Source organism: Vombatus ursinus, unplaced genomic scaffold (assembly GCF_900497805.2).
Source record: "Vombatus ursinus unplaced genomic scaffold, bare-nosed wombat genome assembly UNPS02009573.1, whole genome shotgun sequence".
Lineage (NCBI taxonomy): Eukaryota > Metazoa > Chordata > Mammalia > Diprotodontia > Vombatidae > Vombatus > Vombatus ursinus.
In genome coordinates this window covers 486,359-503,502 of record NW_020949351.1, presented here as the reverse complement: position 1 = coordinate 503,502, position 17,144 = coordinate 486,359, and the positions used below count along the sequence as shown (strand labels likewise).

The window sequence follows — 17,144 nt, the reverse complement described above, 5'->3', positions numbered from 1 at the left end:
GCCTCCACATGTGAGAAGGGCAGTCAGAACAAAAGAGTAATCACCTACTCCTTTAAACCTTCAATCTCCATTTCTTTTCTATAAATCCATGGATACTTTCTTGTAGAAGGATCAAAGACAACTGTATTTGTTGTTTCCTAGGTAAATCGTCTTTCACACTTTCTACAGCTAAAGATAGCAAGAAAAAGCTGAGGAAGAAGTTCTTGAACCTAAGAGTTGCTTAGAGAGAGGCAGCATAACCTAGAGATGGAGCTGGCCTTGTTCTGGGCCTTTTCTGCCCTGACGCCTCTGGAGCTGGGACCTACCCAGCCTTCCAGTGCCCCAGAAAATTTCTCTTGGACTTTCAAACCAGTTGCAAATCTGTATTGGGAGACAAACAGCTTTCCCCATTTTTTAAAAACAAAACAAAATACTGTGAAATGGTAAATGTGTACCTACTCAAATGAACAAATTAAAGTTAATTTAGAGTTCTTTGAGTAAGCTGAATGAAACCTGTTAAAAATTAAATTACATTTACTATGATTCAGTTAAGCAAATATTAATTATCTGTTATGCCAGGAGCTGGAGCCACTAGAGAAAAAAAGAGGAAGCCTTTCTTGCTCCCAAGGGTGATAGTATCCAAGGAGGAAACTGAAGGTCAGAGAGGGTGAGTGACTTGCCAGAGGTCACACAGAAGACAGAGGTCCAGTTAGAACCCAGGTCTTCTGATGGCAGCTAATGTTCAGCTAGGGGAATATAGTATGTAAACCATTAAGTAAATGAAACGTAATATAAATTAATTTCAAGATGGAGATAGAATGCTTGTAAACTCTCAGGAAAGGCCTCACAACATAGCAGCTATGTTTTGAAGGAAGCTAAGGATTTCAAGAGATATAGGTGAAGTCGTAGTGCATTCTTGATATGGAAGACCACTCATGCCAAAGCACAAGCTAATCAGCTAGCAGGACAGTTTGACTAGGGAGTACGTGCAAGTGAATAATATGTAATAATCAGTCAATCCACAAACATTTATCATCAAATGCTTACTCTGTGCCAGGTCCTTTATCACAGTGCTAAGCCCTGCATGTTTAGTTTAGGAAGAACAAAGTTAAACGTCTCTTGAAAGAATGTTTTAGTATTTTAAATGGAACATGAAATCCCACACTTATGTAGCTCTTTGACCCTCGGCATCTCTTAACCTCAGTTTCTTCCTGTGTAGGGTAGTTTTCCCAGGTCTTGTTCTGTCTCACTCAAATCTAATTCATGTGCATTGGTCCTCCATGAGAACAAAAGATAAACGAGAACATGTAAAATGGCAATAACATCATAGTTGTAGTATCTACCTCTTAGTATAGTTGTGGGGATCAAATGGGAGGACATTTTTAAAGTACTTTGCAAATCTTAAAGTGTTACATAAATGTAACTATTATATGATAATAAGGAAGATCCTTAATTATAATCCTTCTACTACAAATTTGATTCAACATTTCCTTCTTTTTTTTTTTTAAAAAAAAAGAATATTTTGTGCCAAATCTGGAACTTTTTGGGGGGGGGGGTGAGGCAATTGGGGTTAAGTGACCTGCCCGGAGTCAAACAGCTAATGATTGTTATGTGTCTGAGGCTAGATTTGAACTCAGGTTCTCTTGAATCCAGGACTGGTGCTCTATCTACTGCACCGCCTAGCTGCCCCCTGGAACTTAATTTTTATAGTGCATATTGAGATTACAAGTGGGACCAGAGGAAAGCTATGAAAACTTTTTGGGGAATTATAACATTAAGACCAATGAAGAAAAATGATAGCATTATATAGAAGTGTGAAAGTTGACTCATTTATCACTATAAAGTCTTTGAAGATTTTTTTTTGAAGAATTTTTAAAAAGAAGATACTGATCAGCTCTTATGTGCTGGACAGAATAAGAAAAAATAGTTTACAACTAGAAAAGCTTTACATTAAACAGTAGGTAGAGTTTCATAAAACTAAGGGATATTAAATAGTGAAACAGATTACCTGGAATTTCTGTTGTATAAAAAGACAATCTATCCTCCCCTTCCTATTACTTTAGGCACATTCCTTTTGGACTAAGAAAGGGATTAGATGGAGTCTCTAACATAAATAAGTGCTTCTAGCAACCATTTATGAATAGTGAGAAAAGCAATATTTATAAATTCTTTTTACTCAAGAAGATTTAAGTGCCTCCTATGTGCCAGGCTCTGTTCTAAGTGCTGGGGCTACAGGTACAAAGAATGAAACAACCTTGCAATGAACTTACATACGAATGAGGAAACCAAGAAGTACATATAAAATATATACTGCGTAAATATAAAGTTAGTAAGTACAAATATATACAAAATAGTTAAATACAAGGTAGTTTGGGAAAGGAGGACATTAGTAGTTGTATGATGGACTGGAGTGATGAGAAACTTGAGACAGGAGACCAGTGAGGAAGCTGTTGAAATAATCTAGCTGAGAGGTGGTAAAAGCCTGAAATAAGGGGGAAGCTGTATAATGTCTCCACAGACAAGGGATCAAATACAGGAGAACACTTGAAGGTAGGAACTATAAGTTTTGACAGCTGATTGGTTACATATAGTGAGAAGTCTAGGATAATGCCAAGATTTTAAACTTGAGATGTTGGAAGGGTAATGGTACCTTCTATAGAAATAGAGAAGTTTGGATGAATAGAGGGTTTTATTTGGAAAAGATAATGAATTCAGATTTGAACATGTCTCCAGAAAATTAATTATGTGTGTTAGACAATTGGTGAAGAGCTAAGGAGAGATCCTGGATACAGATCTGAGGGAGTCATCTGCATAGAAATGAGTTAAACCTGTGGGAGCTGGGCTTGTTGTATTTAATAAGAGAAGGAAAAGAGAAGGCCCAGGACAGAACTTTGGGGGAGTACTCACATTTGGGGGTGTGTGATGTGAATGATGAGCCAATAAAGGAGGCTGGGAATGAGCAGTCAAAGAAGAGTAATCAGAAGAGAGTAGTGTCATGAAAACCCAGAGTAAAAGTATCCAAGAGGAGAGTGTGGTCAACAGTATCATGAATGACAAACCATGGTTAGATTTGGGAATTGAGACATCATTAGTACCTTAGGAGAGGGCAGTTTCAGTTGAGTGAAGGAAGCTGGAAACTGGATTGCAAGGGCTTGAGAAATGAGAGGGGAGGAAGTAGAGGCAGCGATTATTGACAGTTTTTTCAACAAGTATGATTGAGAAAGGGAGGAATGATATAAAATGATAGTTTGGGGGGATTGTGGGGTCTAGTGAAGGTTTTTTAAGGATGGATGAGACTTGAGCACTTTTGAATGCAGTAATGAAAGAACAAGTTGGTAAGGACATGTTAAATTTGAGAGATGATTGAGGATGCAGTCTACTGGAGAGTATGGGAGGGAGTGGGATCAAGTGAACATGTAGAGCAAGTCTCCTCTTTTTCTTTTTTTTATATTGTATTGAATTTTGTATTCGTATGTTGAACATTTCCCAATCACATTTTAATCTATACAATGCTATGCTGAGTAGTAGCAATCACATAGAAATCAGAGGACAAGTATTCACAATCATTATCACAGAAACAGAAGCCTCCTCTTTTTCAAAGGTTGGGAGAAAAGAAGAGAGAGTGGAAGTTGATGTCAAATGGTTTTTGTTTTGTTTTGTTTTGTTTTTTGCTTTTTGGTGAGGCAATTGGGGTTAAGTGACTTGCCCAGGGTCACACAGCTAGGAAGTATCATGTGTCTAAGGACATATTTGAACTCAGGTCCTCCTGACTCCAGGGTTGGTGCTCTATCCACTGCGTCAACTAGCTGCCCCTGTCAAGTGGTTTTTGGATGAAGAGAACTAGAGAAGAAGCAGCTCACACTGAATGGACTAGACTCATTCATCTTTTTTCTATAAAGATGCAACATCCTGAGCTTATCATATTTATTTTGAAGTTTACTGATGAGAGAGTCCTTGACACAAAGGTCTTAACATTGAAGCTCCCTTTCAGTGCTTTATAGAATGGTTCTTGGCTTTTTGAAAGGTATGCCAATGGAACACAAATTCTTGTAGATCCTAGAAAAGTTTTTAGTATGAATGGGCATGAATGGGTAATGGAGTATATTTGTTGTTTGAGATCACAGATAGATATTTTCAGAGAGACTCATCACCAGACTGGTGGAAATGTGATAAATTTTTTTGGCCATGACAACCCTCAGAGATCATCTGCTAACAGAGGGGTTATAGTCATCATCACTAACCACATTACAGACCCTCAATGAATAGAAATAGGTTGTCGTTCAGTTGTTTCAGTCATGTCTGACTCCTTATGACTCGGTTTGGAGTTTTCTAGGCAAAGATAGTGGAGTGGTTTGCCAGTTTCCTTCATCAACTCATTTTGCACATGGGCAAACCAAAGTTAAGTGACTTGCTCAGGGTCACACAACTAATAAGTGTCTGAGGCCAGATCTGAACTCAGGTCTTCCCAACTCCAAGCCTGGTGTTCTATCTACTGTGCTACCTAGCTGTCCCTGGATATGATATGATATCTGTTTTAAATAAAATATTAGGTAACTACTATAATGGAAAGAGCACTGATCCTGAAGGTCTGGAGACTTGCCTTCTAAACCCCAGTCTACTATTAATTTGAGTAAGTCACTCACCTCTCTGGACATCATTTTCCTCACATGTAAAATTTCCTAGTTGAACATAAAAATGTTTTAAAGTTCTTGCCAGTTCAAACATTGTCTGAGTTTGTCTTGTCCAGTTTTATTTTTGTTTCATTGGAATTCACCTGAGCTCTAAAGATTTCTTACATTGTTACTTTGTGAATGTTGTTTCTGAATAGTTTTAATCTTTTCTATAGGCATTTGGTCATTATGTAGTATCTTTCTCTAGAAACGCATGACTGACTTTTTAAGAAGTTATACAATTCTCCTGCTCTATCCCTGACTGAAGAGGGTGGGATCAATAGAAATTTTATATATAATATTAATGAAGTCTTTGAATCTGCATGAGTAAGGAATGTGGTACTATTGATGAAATGTCATAAAAATTTATTGGATATTGTTGTCTTAAAGCACAATTGCTGAAATGAAGCCTCTGATTATGTATTAGTCTATGCAGAGTAACTTGTTTATATGATTTTTGTTGTAGATAAGTAAGGGCACTGTAAATAATTCATTAAGTAAGTTAGAGGACTCAATGTTTATCATAGCATGCTCAGCTTTCCTTTCAGAATTGTGATGTCAATGGATTCTAGGCTCCTTGTGTATGAACTTTCTAGGAGTCCTCTGACAGTTCTGTTTAATTGGCAAACTAGTGCTCCCAAGCATAACTGGACTCTTCCCATTAGGCTATGAGTTCCTTGAGGGCAGGGACTGACTTTTGACTACTTTTATATCCCCAGTACTTAGCTCAGTGCCTGGTAGGTGCTTCATAAATGCTTATTGTTGGGGCACTTAGGTGACGCAGTAGATAGAGCTCCAGCCTTGGAATCAGAAGGACTTGAGTTCAAATCTGGCCTCAGGCACTTACTAGCTGTGTGACCCTGGGCAAGTGACTTAACCCTGATTGCCTCACCAAAAAAGTAAAAATAAGTAAATAAACAAACAAGCAAACAAATAAATAAATGCTTATTGCCTTGCTGACTGATTTCCTTAGTTATTACTGTGCTTCAAAAATAATGAAGTTAAATCACTCATTTCTTAGTAAATATGTTCATATCATAAAATTGTGGTGTCTTAGAGCATACAAGAGTTCGCAAGAAGTTAGGAAAGAACTTTCAACAAGGGCTTATTAAACAAATTTATATGATGCTTAAAGGCTTTTAAAGTACATCGGATAAATTATTTTATGTGATTTTTCACAACAGTACTATAAGGTAAGTACTATTATTAGCCTCAATTTAAAGATGAAGAAATGGATGCTGAGTGAGGTCAAGTGATGTACTCAGTGTCACACAGCTGGGAGATGTCTGAGGCAGAATTCAAACACAATTCTTTCTTACTTTAAGTCTAGTACTCTGCTCACTTATTCCTAGGAAGCCACCTTGCTCCCTTAGTGTGTACAAAGCTCAATGCTAAGTTCTATGGCTACAAAGAAGATGTATGACATGTACATGGATTACGATAGAGCACAGTAACTAGGATGACCAGGAAAAGTCTAATGTGGGATCTCAGGGACATAGATTTAGGGCTGGAAGGGATCTGAGAGCCCACATAATCCAACCCTCATTTTAAAGGACGTGAAGATGAGATACATAGCTTGACAACTCATGGGATGGCATAAAAATTGAAGATGGATTGCATGGTTTAGGGGAATTATAAGCCAATTGGCATGGAATATAGAGTACATGATGGGAAGTTGGATGAAATAAATCTGGAATGGTAGGTTGGAGCTGTGTTATGGAGAGTTTTAAATGTCATGCTGAGGAAATTCCCATCTATAAAATTAGAAGAGTTGGACTAGATCAGGAGTTCTTAAGCTTTTTAGCATAATGGATCCCTTTAGCATTCTGATAAAGCCTATTGGACCCAGATCATTCCAGGAACAGGGGTCAGCAAGTGAAAATGCTTGGAATCTAGAGATGGAGTGCCTTGTGTGAGGAAAAGAAAGGAGGCTAGGGCCACTGGGTTGCTGAGTATGTAGAAGTTTGTCTGATACAAAAGACAATAGGGAACTAGAATTTACTAAGTTTAGGGGAGTGACAGACTTATGCTTTAGAAAAATCATTTTGGGGGAGCCAAGATGGTGGAGAAAAGACAGGGATTCACCTGAGCTCTCCCAGATTCCCCTCTGAATAACTTTGTAAGTAACACCTAAAAATTCTGAAATGTAGAACCCACAAAAGGACAAGGTGAAACAATTTTCTGACCCAAGACAACTTAGAATATCAGACAGGAAGGGTCTCACCAAGGTGAGAGTGGAGCTCAGCCTGCACCAGTGAAGGCAACTGGACTTGGGGGCAACTGAATCAGCTATGGCAGCAGCAACTTCTGGAGCTTTTAGCCCAGATGGTAAGGGGATTAAACAACTGGTCAGAGGGAGATTATAGGGGTCTCTTTGTTGCCACTGGGTGCAGGACTCTGTAGCATTCCCCATCCCATGGGTCTGAGTCACAGTTCTGGGTCACAGTCTCCCAGGTTGATGAGGATGCACACCAGAGCTTGTGGCCACAAGGGAGCCAGGACCCTGATCACAGTTCCAGGTGGAAAAAGAGCTTGTCATTACTCACAGACTGGAGCACAGGCTAGGAGAGTAGTGATCATACCTCTCAGATCATACCACCTTGGAAGAAATGAAAACTTATAGATTCCCAGAACTAGCTTTGAAAGCAGTAGCAGGACAGGATTGAAACTTGGGACAATGTCCTCTCTTCCTCCCAAAGCAGAGTCCTGCTTTAACATAGAGTTAAAAGTCAAGAAATAGGCTGGGAAAATGAGCAAACAACAAAAAAGAAATCTAAACATAGAAAATTAATATGATGACAGGGAAGATCAAAACACAAACTCAGAAGAAGAAAACAAAATCAAAATTGCAATATCCAAAGCCTCAAAGAAAAATTGTAAATTGGGCTCAGGCCCAAAAAGAATTCCTAGAGAAGAGCTCAAAAAGAGATTTTAAAAATCAAATAAGAGAGATAGAGGAAAAATTGGGAAAAGAAATGAGCAAGGAAATCATGAAAAAAGTCAACAGCTTGGTAAAAGAGGCATGCACGCACACACACACCCTGAAAAAAAAATAACACCTTAAAAAATAGAATAGGCCAAATGGTAAAAGAGGCTCAAAAATCTACTGAAGAGAAGAACTTAAAAAGCAGAATTTTTTTGGTCTGTGTTTGTCTTTCACAACATGACTAATATGGAAGTATATGTTTTGCGTGACTGAACATGTGTGAACTATATCAGATTCCCTGCCTTCTTAATGAGGGGGGAGGGGAAAAGAGAGAGGATTTGGAACTCAGAATTAAAAAAAAATGTTAAAAATTGTTTTTACATGTAATTAATTGGGGAAAAATAAAATACTAAATAAATATTATTTTAAAAAAAGGAAAATCATTTTGGTTGATGTGCAGTGAATGGATTAGACTGAAGAGAAACTTTAGGCAGTGAGTCCAGTTAGGAGGTTGTTGCAATGATTTAAGCCAGATGTAATGAAGGCCTGAACTAAGGTGCTGGTGGTGTATATAGTTAAGGAATTGAAAGTAAGAGATAATGTGGAAGTAGAAGCAAGATTTGACAATTGATTGGGTATATGTGGTAAGGAAGTATGAAAAGTACAGGGTGACACTGAGCTTTTGAAGTGGGTTGATTGTAAGGATGGCTTCCTTTACCTTTTTAAAATTCAACTTTAGCAGCAGTATTTATTGTTCTGTATAATTGCATTTATCTACTAAACTTTTCCTTTAATGCCTCATCATGAAGTGGAGGTAGCCCTGGATTATCAAAGTTTGTAACAATGAAGTACAAGATTTGGCAGGTCCTACCAAATTCAAGGCTTCTACTAAGAGCCTAGTTACAGACCGTATCCAGGGGAGTGCAACCTGTGGCCTCAAGGTCCTCAAGTGCGGCCCTTTGACTGAATCCAAACTTCACAGAACAAATTCTTAAGGGTTAAAGGTTTTAAAAATATGCCATTTATCTGGAGATCAGCTTAACTTAGTTTGGAAAGGCTCGACATGAGGTTGGTCACAGGATGATAAAATTTTTGGCCATAGAAACTCTTAAGTCTATTTGCTAATTTGTAAAGAAATTGTAGTCTGTCGTTGGAGGGAGTATCCATTCATGTACATCATACATTCTTGAGGAGGTATCTGAGGGTGTAAACAAAGAGTCAGGGTGCCACACAAAGCCCCTGGCCTTGCACAGACTGGATCTGACCCTGGGGGCTGACTCCAAGAGAGTAATTTTTTTTCTCTTAGTTTTATTGGTCTCATTTGGAATTGCAGGAAAATTTCCTAATGTACCTGTGGCATATATCTGTTGTCTAGGTATCTAAGAGGTCCATACTTCAAGGTATTAAACGTGTGTATGTGTGTGTGTGTGTGTGCATCTTTTTCTCTGTCGGTTTATCTTTAGAAAGAACACAAGAACAAATCCAGGTGCTTATTCTCATGATATTGCCCAGGCTTCCTGGACTGGGAAGACTACTGATTCCAGGATTCCTCAGGGACTTTACCTTTCCTGGATGGCACCCATTCCTTGTGAGACCTGTATAAATAATTAGTTATCCATTATATTTTGCACATATATACATGTTATCTCCCCATTTGGAATGTAAGTCTTTCTATTCCCACCTTCCAGCATAGCACATAGCACATAATAGATGCTTAAGAAGCCCTTCAGTCTGTCTTGGTTGAGAACAGCCTTCAGAAGCACCAAGAAAAATACTCAGTGGAATGGTTCATTCATGTCAGAATTAGAGAGACAAAGTAGTCTATCCTTGTCAGAGGCAACAGTTGGCAGAATTTAGGTGATCATAGGACTTAGAGTTTAAAGGGACTTTAATCATCTATGATAAGCCTTTCATTTACAAATGAGAAACTGAGGCCCAGATTTATTAAGTGACTTGTTCGTTTACACAAAATAGTTAAGAGGCAAAGATGGGATTTGAAACCAGCATTTCTGACCCTAAATCTAATGTTCTTTCCAGGATAGCACACTCTTTTATATAGATAAATTTATTTATTAATTTATTTATTTTTAGTTTTCAGCATTCACTTCTACAAGATTTTGAGTTCTAAATTTCCTCCCCATCTTGCTCCTAACCCCACCTCAAGATGGCGTGCATTCTGAATACCCCTTCCCCTAATCTGCTCTCCCTTCTATCACTTCCCCCCCCCCCCCCCCCTTTTCTTAACCTCTTCCCCTTCTATTTTCCTCTGGGGCAGGATAGATTTCTATACTCCATTGCCTGTATATCTTATTTCCCAGTTGCATGTAAAAACAATTTTTAACATTTGTTTTTAAAACTTTGGGTTCCAAGTTCTCTCCCTTCCTCCCTCCTCACCCACCCTCATTGAGAAAGCAAGCAACTTGATACAGGTTATACATGTGTAGTCATGCAAAACACTTCCGTAGTAGTCATGTTGTAAAAAACTATTTCCCTTCATCCTATCCTGCCCCCCCCATTTATTCTATTCTCTCTTTTGACTCTGTCCCTCCTCAGAAGTATTTGCTTCTGATTACCCCCTCCCTCAATCTGCCCTCCATTCTACATCCCACTCCCCCCACCCCACCTCTCTTAGCCCCTTGCCCATATTTTCCTGTAGGGTAAGATAGATACAATTGAGTGTGCATGTTAATCCCTCCTTAAGCCAAATCCGATGAGAATACCATTCACTCATTCCTTCTTACCTTCCCCCACTTCCCCTCCACTGTAAAAGCTTTTTCTTGTCTGTTTTATGTGAGATAATTTACCCCATTCTACCTCTCCCTTTCTCCCTCTGCCAGTATAATCTTCTCTCTTAATTTTATTTTTGTATATGTTTATACAAAGCATATGTTTTGTATATATGTATACATATATTTTGTGTATATATATATATATGTATTTTTTTTTTCCCCTCCAACTACCCTAATACTGACAAAGGTCTCATGAGTTACAAATACCGTCTTTCCATGTAGGAATGTAAACAGTTCAACTTTATTAAGTCTCTTGTTATTTCTCTTTCCTGTTTACCTCTTCATGTTCCACTTGAGTCTTGTATTTGAAAGTCAAATTTTCTGTTCAGTTCTGGTCTTTTCATCAAGAATGCTTAAAAGTCCTATGTTTCACTGAATGTTCATTTTTTTCCCCTGAAGGATCATACTCAGTTTTGCTGGGTTGGTTGTAATCCTTTGACCTCCAGAGTATTATATTCCAAGCCCTCTGGTTCCTTAATGTGGAAGCTGCTAAATCCTGTTTTATCCTGATTGTGTTTCCACAATACTTGAATTGTTTCTTTCTGGCTGCTTGCAATATTTTCTCCTTGACCTGGGAATTCTGGAATTTGGCTATAATATTCCTAGGAGTTTTTGGGGATCTCTTTCAGGAGGTGATAAAAATATGGAATACTTCACAAATTTGCATGTCATCATTGGGCAAGGGCCATGCTAATCTTCTCTGTATCGTTACAATTTTAGCACATGTGCTGCTTGAAGCAACTACCAGGATAAGTTTAGTAAAAGCCTAGTAGTCTTCAAGCAGTCTAATTTGGCTACTTGCCCATTGTGTGTCCTTTGGGGTTAATAAGAATTTTTTTGTGGCTTGTCTCTTGAATTGATAGTCGTGCTATATTGTGATTTATTGCAGCCACAGGGTGAGTTCAGCCTTCCCACAGACAAACCTTGTTTCTTCTTTCTGATAAAGATGGGTAGTTCTCCTCAATTTATGATTCATGGAAATGGAGCTCCTTTATAATAGTTTTGGTTTATTTTAAACACTAGATGCTTAGTGGTTGTACTCATACTTGGTGTTAAGAAAGACCTGGCTTTGAATCACAGCTCTTTGAATCACTAGCTATGTGACCTTTGACTAGTTACTTGATGAACCTAATGAATTAATCTATAAAACATTGATGATGATACTTAGGATCATTTAAAGCTGAAAGGAATATTAGAGGACATTGAGTCCAACCTTTTCATTTTAAAGGTGAGGAAACCGGGACCTAGAACAATAAATGAAACAACTTGCCAAAGGTCACACAGTTAGTAAGTGGCAGGACCACGATTTAAATTCAGGGCAGTGAGCTGTGTGACCCTGAACGAGTCACCTGTTAGCTATTATTATTTTTTTCAGCAGATACCATGTTGCCTATCACAGGATTATTGTGAGAAAAGAAAGTGCTTTTTAAGCTAACTTAAAGTGCTATATAAATGTGAACTATTATTATTATTGATTGTGAAGACTGGATGTCCTGGATATAGAAGGGTTTAGAATGGCGAAAATTAGTCTCCTTCTTTGGAATTAATTCATGTCTAATGCATGCTAGATAGATGCTGAAAGGCCTTATTTATTTGAATGAGGACCATCCTTAAGATACGTAGGAGTATCCCTTCATTGGTAGAATCACTGGGAGCTCTCTCCTCTCTTCATCATTGTTCTCTCATTCTTCCTTCTATATCCCATTTTTTTGCTTCCACATTTTTCTCGTTTTTTTTTTCCCCTCCTCACATTTTTTATTTTTTTCTTTGCTCTCTCCCATGGTGACCTCATCCATTCCCTTAGGTTCAAAGATCACTTCTGAAAATGATCTTTAAATCTACATCTCCAACTCTTCTGAACTACAGACCCTGCTGGTTCGAAGTAATGTCTTGCTTATTCTAAAAGTATTTCAGCAGGTTTTCAACCTGTGTTTGTGTGCTCTGCCTCCCCCTTTTCAGCCCTGGTTGCACTTTAACTCTTACTCATACCTGGAATCACTAGTGGGTCATGGTGAGGAAGTTGTTATTCCTTACTCCCCATTGCTAAATCCAAACTTCCCTAACCATCACACAGTAATCTCTCCTCTTTTGAGGTTCATACCATCTATATCACCCAATGAAGGTTCTGATAGCTTTTTTTCTACCACCTTCTAGGACATTCTTCTTCTTTCCTCAATGAGTTTAATGGTTCACAGTCTTTCTCTTTTTCATAATTCTTGCCCTCATGCTAGGTAATTTCAATGTACATATTGATAATCTTTCAAACACCCTAACTTTCCTGTTCCTCAACTTAGTCATTTCTATTCCTCCACTGCATTTTACCAGCCACAGAGATGGCCATACCTTTGATCTTGCTGTCACTCACAAATATTCCACTTCCGTGTTATGATTTCTGAATTTCTTTATTTGACCATACTCTATTATTCTCCCTCTCCCTCTGTCCTGTAATCCCAAACCATATTTTTCATTCTCACCATGGGAGTAGATTGTAACTTATTTGTATCTTCTTATCCTGTATGATTTTTGTCCTTATCCTTGTGATTCTTGTGCATTTTTCTGGTAGATATTCCATGAAGTATCTGCCCAATCTTCTGGAAGCCTTTATGTAGGCCTTTTTACATTTATTGGTACCAGTGCAGCTCTTTCTTATTCTCTTTTGCTTCAACCTACTTGCATTTAACATACATCTCTCCGTTGACCTTTGAGTCACTCACAACATTCGTTCTTTTGAGATTTTGATTTTTCTTTATTTGCAACTATAGTTTCACTGGATAACATTTGTGTTAACAAGACAGGGTTTTGAGACTAGGGGTTATTAAGAATACTGCCTAGTTTCCCAGACATAGTCCATGCTTGACCAGATTCCATTTAGTTTTGCCCATGTTTATCTGAGGACCTTTGCTCATTAACTATCTAGATTGCTTTACAATTAAGATGGATTCTATTTAAATCTATCCTAATTAGGATATCCTAACTCTAATTAGGAAAGTTCACTTTAATAATTTTGTTTCTATAGGTGCCTGCTATAAATTTAACATGTAATACCTTCATAACTGAGAGACAAATGGTAGATTCTATTTTTAGTATAATATGGCACTTTAAATTTTGCAACACCCTTGATAGACATTGTTACATTTTACCATTCTACATTAATGAAGTGATGCACAATAATTTTTCAGACTAATTTTTTAGCTCTCAGAAAAAAAAGTGATTTGATTATTTTATTTATGGAAGCATCTTCACAAAATGTACTATATATGAATTTATAGAAAAATCATGACTTAATTTTAGGAAATAAAAAAAAAACTCCATTAGGACAATTATCACCAAAATCTCAGACATTTCAATTATTTTATTTAGCTAAACAATGCATATATTGTATTTTTCCCAATAAATTCCTGTTATTATTACCATCAAGGCAATATGTATTCAACTACTTCTGCTAATGCTAAAGTTGCTTTTCTTAAAAAAAAATAGGTCTCAAAGCTTAGAATTTTTAGTTATTTAGTAAAGTTTTACCTTTTTTTGTTTATTTGTAGCCTGTGAAAGAACATTGACCTTTCTTGCTTCTTTTCTGTCCTCACATTATTTTTTTAAATTTAGATAGAATTAGTCCAAATAAGGAAAGCAATTTCCCCTTCTGGCTGTAAGGAAAAGAAGCAGTAGTTATTAAAACATGTCCTATCACTTGTGTAAGGCTTAAGTAACTTCAGCTGCTTTGACCTTATTTAAAACTTTTGAATCAGCAAACAGATTTCCTGAATGATTCACTTTCATCCCTGCACTTTATTAAAGTACATAATTATGGAGGAATGGTTTTTACATGCCCAGGGTCTTAACCAAACTTATCTTAGCATTGAGATATAACCTTACTATTAGGACTTAAGTAAATTCCTTGGGAGTACACATTCCCTCTCTCTCTCTCTCTCTCTCTCACTCTCTCTCTCTCCCCCCCCCCCTCCCCCTCTCCCCTCCCTTTCTCTCTCTCCTACAGCAGGGACAATTTCATTTTCTTCTTTGTATCCCCAGTGCCTGGCACATGGTAGGCACTTAATAAATGTTTACTGATTTGTTAAGACAGTAGATTGCCTTTTGTAGCCTAGTTCTAAAACTTTTCTAAAGACTCACATATTAAAATGTATTATCTGAAATGTTACATGATTAGAAATAATGAGATTTCTTTCATGATTAACACTATCTGTATATAACACACACATAGTTTTTAAAAACTTCTTCTACTTGTATCCTTTTTTGGATGCCTTATCCTGTTTGTTGGAGAGAACCTAGTTATGCGATCAGAATGCAGACTCCAGCTTTATCCTCTCAAGCTAGAAAGACTTAAAGTAGACTTAAAGATTTGAATATTTTTCCTCCAAGGACCAACCTAGCTAAGTTTGAAGAGACTTATCACCAAAAGTTTGGAAGCCAGGTGATTTTTTAAATTTTATTTTTCTTGCTGTAGTAACCCATGAAGATCAAGAGAGCTTGTAATTATCCCTGCACTGGTGAAATCACAAATACTTGAAGTAATGAAGCACATACCAATATTATGATGATTGTTACGGAGAGTTTCACATGAAACTTTTTGATATTAAAGAGGAGTTCTGATACTTGGAAAGGTTTTAAATTGTTTTGAATGTAGTCAATAATATGTTATCTGCAGTAGAAATTATCTTATTATCTCATTATTTTTGTTTTACAAAGTATTTCTTTGCCTAGCATTATTATGTATAATTTAAATTCTAAAGAGTTGGTTGTTTGGTTGTTAAGTATTTCTTTGTTGACTAAAACTGGAAGCCTTTGGCAACCCATTCTCTTACTGACCACTTGCCAAAACCAACAGCGTGTCATAATTTCATTGCTGTTATAAGGGTTTGAAATCAATTTGAGTCACTGATATCTGTTCTGAATATAGGCTATTTGTTACTTAAATTCGCTGAACAGCCTCAAGTAGATAAAACCTTCAAAGAGTTCTCTCATTTAAATATTTGAGATATATCTTTTACTAGACCATTCCCCCATGAATTGTCAAAGTATATTATCAGAGTCAGATAGAAATCTTTTCTTGTTGCCAGACTGGATTTAGATCCTGCCAATCTTGCAAATTCATCACTTGTAAAAGAAAGTGTTTACCACCAGATGTCTGTAAGAATGCCATTTGTTGAATTTTAATTAGATCATCTGTTATTCTGAATTTTCTAGGGCCCCTTTCAATCTTCATTTGGTCTCTTGTTTGAATTACTGGTCTTGTAAATGTTGGTGCCATTAAAGGAATGCTTTGATTTTTTTTTTCCATCTCATTAAAAACAACCTATTCCAGGCTTTTACTCCTTTTTGCTGTTAGCCATATCTGCTACAGTGATTCTGAATGTATTTAAGACATAATCTGTGAACATTTTTAGTTCCAAAATTATGTGATTATTTGATGATTGTTTTATTGTGGTATAGATTGCTGACTAGAAAGGGGAAAGAAGTGAGGATGAGTAAAGGGAAAAAATATTCTATTTCAGATAGATACAAAGGAGATCTTGCCTACTCTGCCAAAGGGAAGCAGAAGTCTTCCCATAACTCCTGTCATACTATGCCCTTTTCTTAACAAAGACTATTGTTGATTAATTGATTGAGAGAGACCAGGAAAATGTCTGTTTCCAGAACAAGTGGGAGGCTATTACAACATTCTAGGTGAGAGGTAATGAGATTTTTGAACTTAGGTGGTAGCTATATGAGTGAAAGTGAGGTAGAAATAAGAGATGCTGTAGAATTAGAACAGTATAGGCAGACTGTTACAGGGGAATGTAATTACTGTCTATTTTTCTGGTGGGATACTTAAATTCATATCAACTTTAGCAGCATAGTAACTTTATGGTTTATTATTTTAATATTTTTAATCCCTTAATGTGAGCATAACTTTCTTATTTATATTTTATTTTATATTTAAAATTTTTATTCTATCCACAAAACAGTAATAGCATTATATTTTTAGAAATGTGTATTATAAAGAAGTTTTGGGCAATTGCAAATTGTACCCTTGAATCAGATAATACTTCAGTAGCCAATAAAAAGATCCACTAATATTTATTTATCTAGAGTTTGAGAGGTAGCATGATGTAGAAGATAGAGAGACAGCCTCAGAATCATGAAGACCTTGGTTTAAGTCCCATCTCTGACACATACCGGCTCTGTGACCCTGGGCAAGTCATTTGATTACTCAGTACTCTAGGCAGCTTTCTAATAATAAGTTGTAGAGAAGGTGCAGATCTGTATGGGGTGTTTGTGACCCCCAAAATAATCAAATCAGAGACATTTTTTTAAGAAAGGCAAAAAGGAGTTTTATTGCTTTCTCATGAGAAAGGACACACCCAGCATTTGCTCAAGATGGCTCCAGCCAGGGTGTGCGTCTGAGTGTCTTGTAAAGCAGAGTATGTAGACCCTATCCGCAATGTCACTGCCCTAATCCCCTTTCCCTCAACCCATTGGCTGGGTATATTAGGGGCACAATTTATTGGCGGAATTCTAACTTCTATGGAAGGAAGTTCGAAACAAGTTAGAGGGGAGTGGTCTCTTTGCACAACCAGAACATCTGGTTTAGCCACATGGAACATCCGGTTTAGCCACACGGAACATCCGGTTTAGCCAGAATGTGCTGCAGGGCATCTGGGTGCAGTCTTGCAATAGTCATAAGTATGAAAAGTAACTGAGGTCAGGGTTAGTTCATTCCCCGGAGGGGGCTTCACCCTATATTATCCCATTCACTCCCTTATCTTGTTTACATATTTGTGT

The 17,144-nt window shown here is 37.2% G+C and overlaps 1 protein-coding gene and 1 non-coding gene across 3 annotated transcripts in view; one reads left to right on the top strand and one right to left on the bottom strand.

The window, feature by feature from the left end:
* SPIRE1 (spire type actin nucleation factor 1) overlaps positions 1–17,144 on the top strand; it is a 240,612-nt gene that overhangs the window by 144,247 nt on the left and 79,221 nt on the right. The gene's annotated exons all lie outside the window — the stretch shown is intronic.
* Positions 11,002–11,105, bottom strand: LOC114036082. Its single transcript, XR_003568294.1, has one exon. It is a non-coding gene; the product is annotated as a U6 spliceosomal RNA (small nuclear RNA).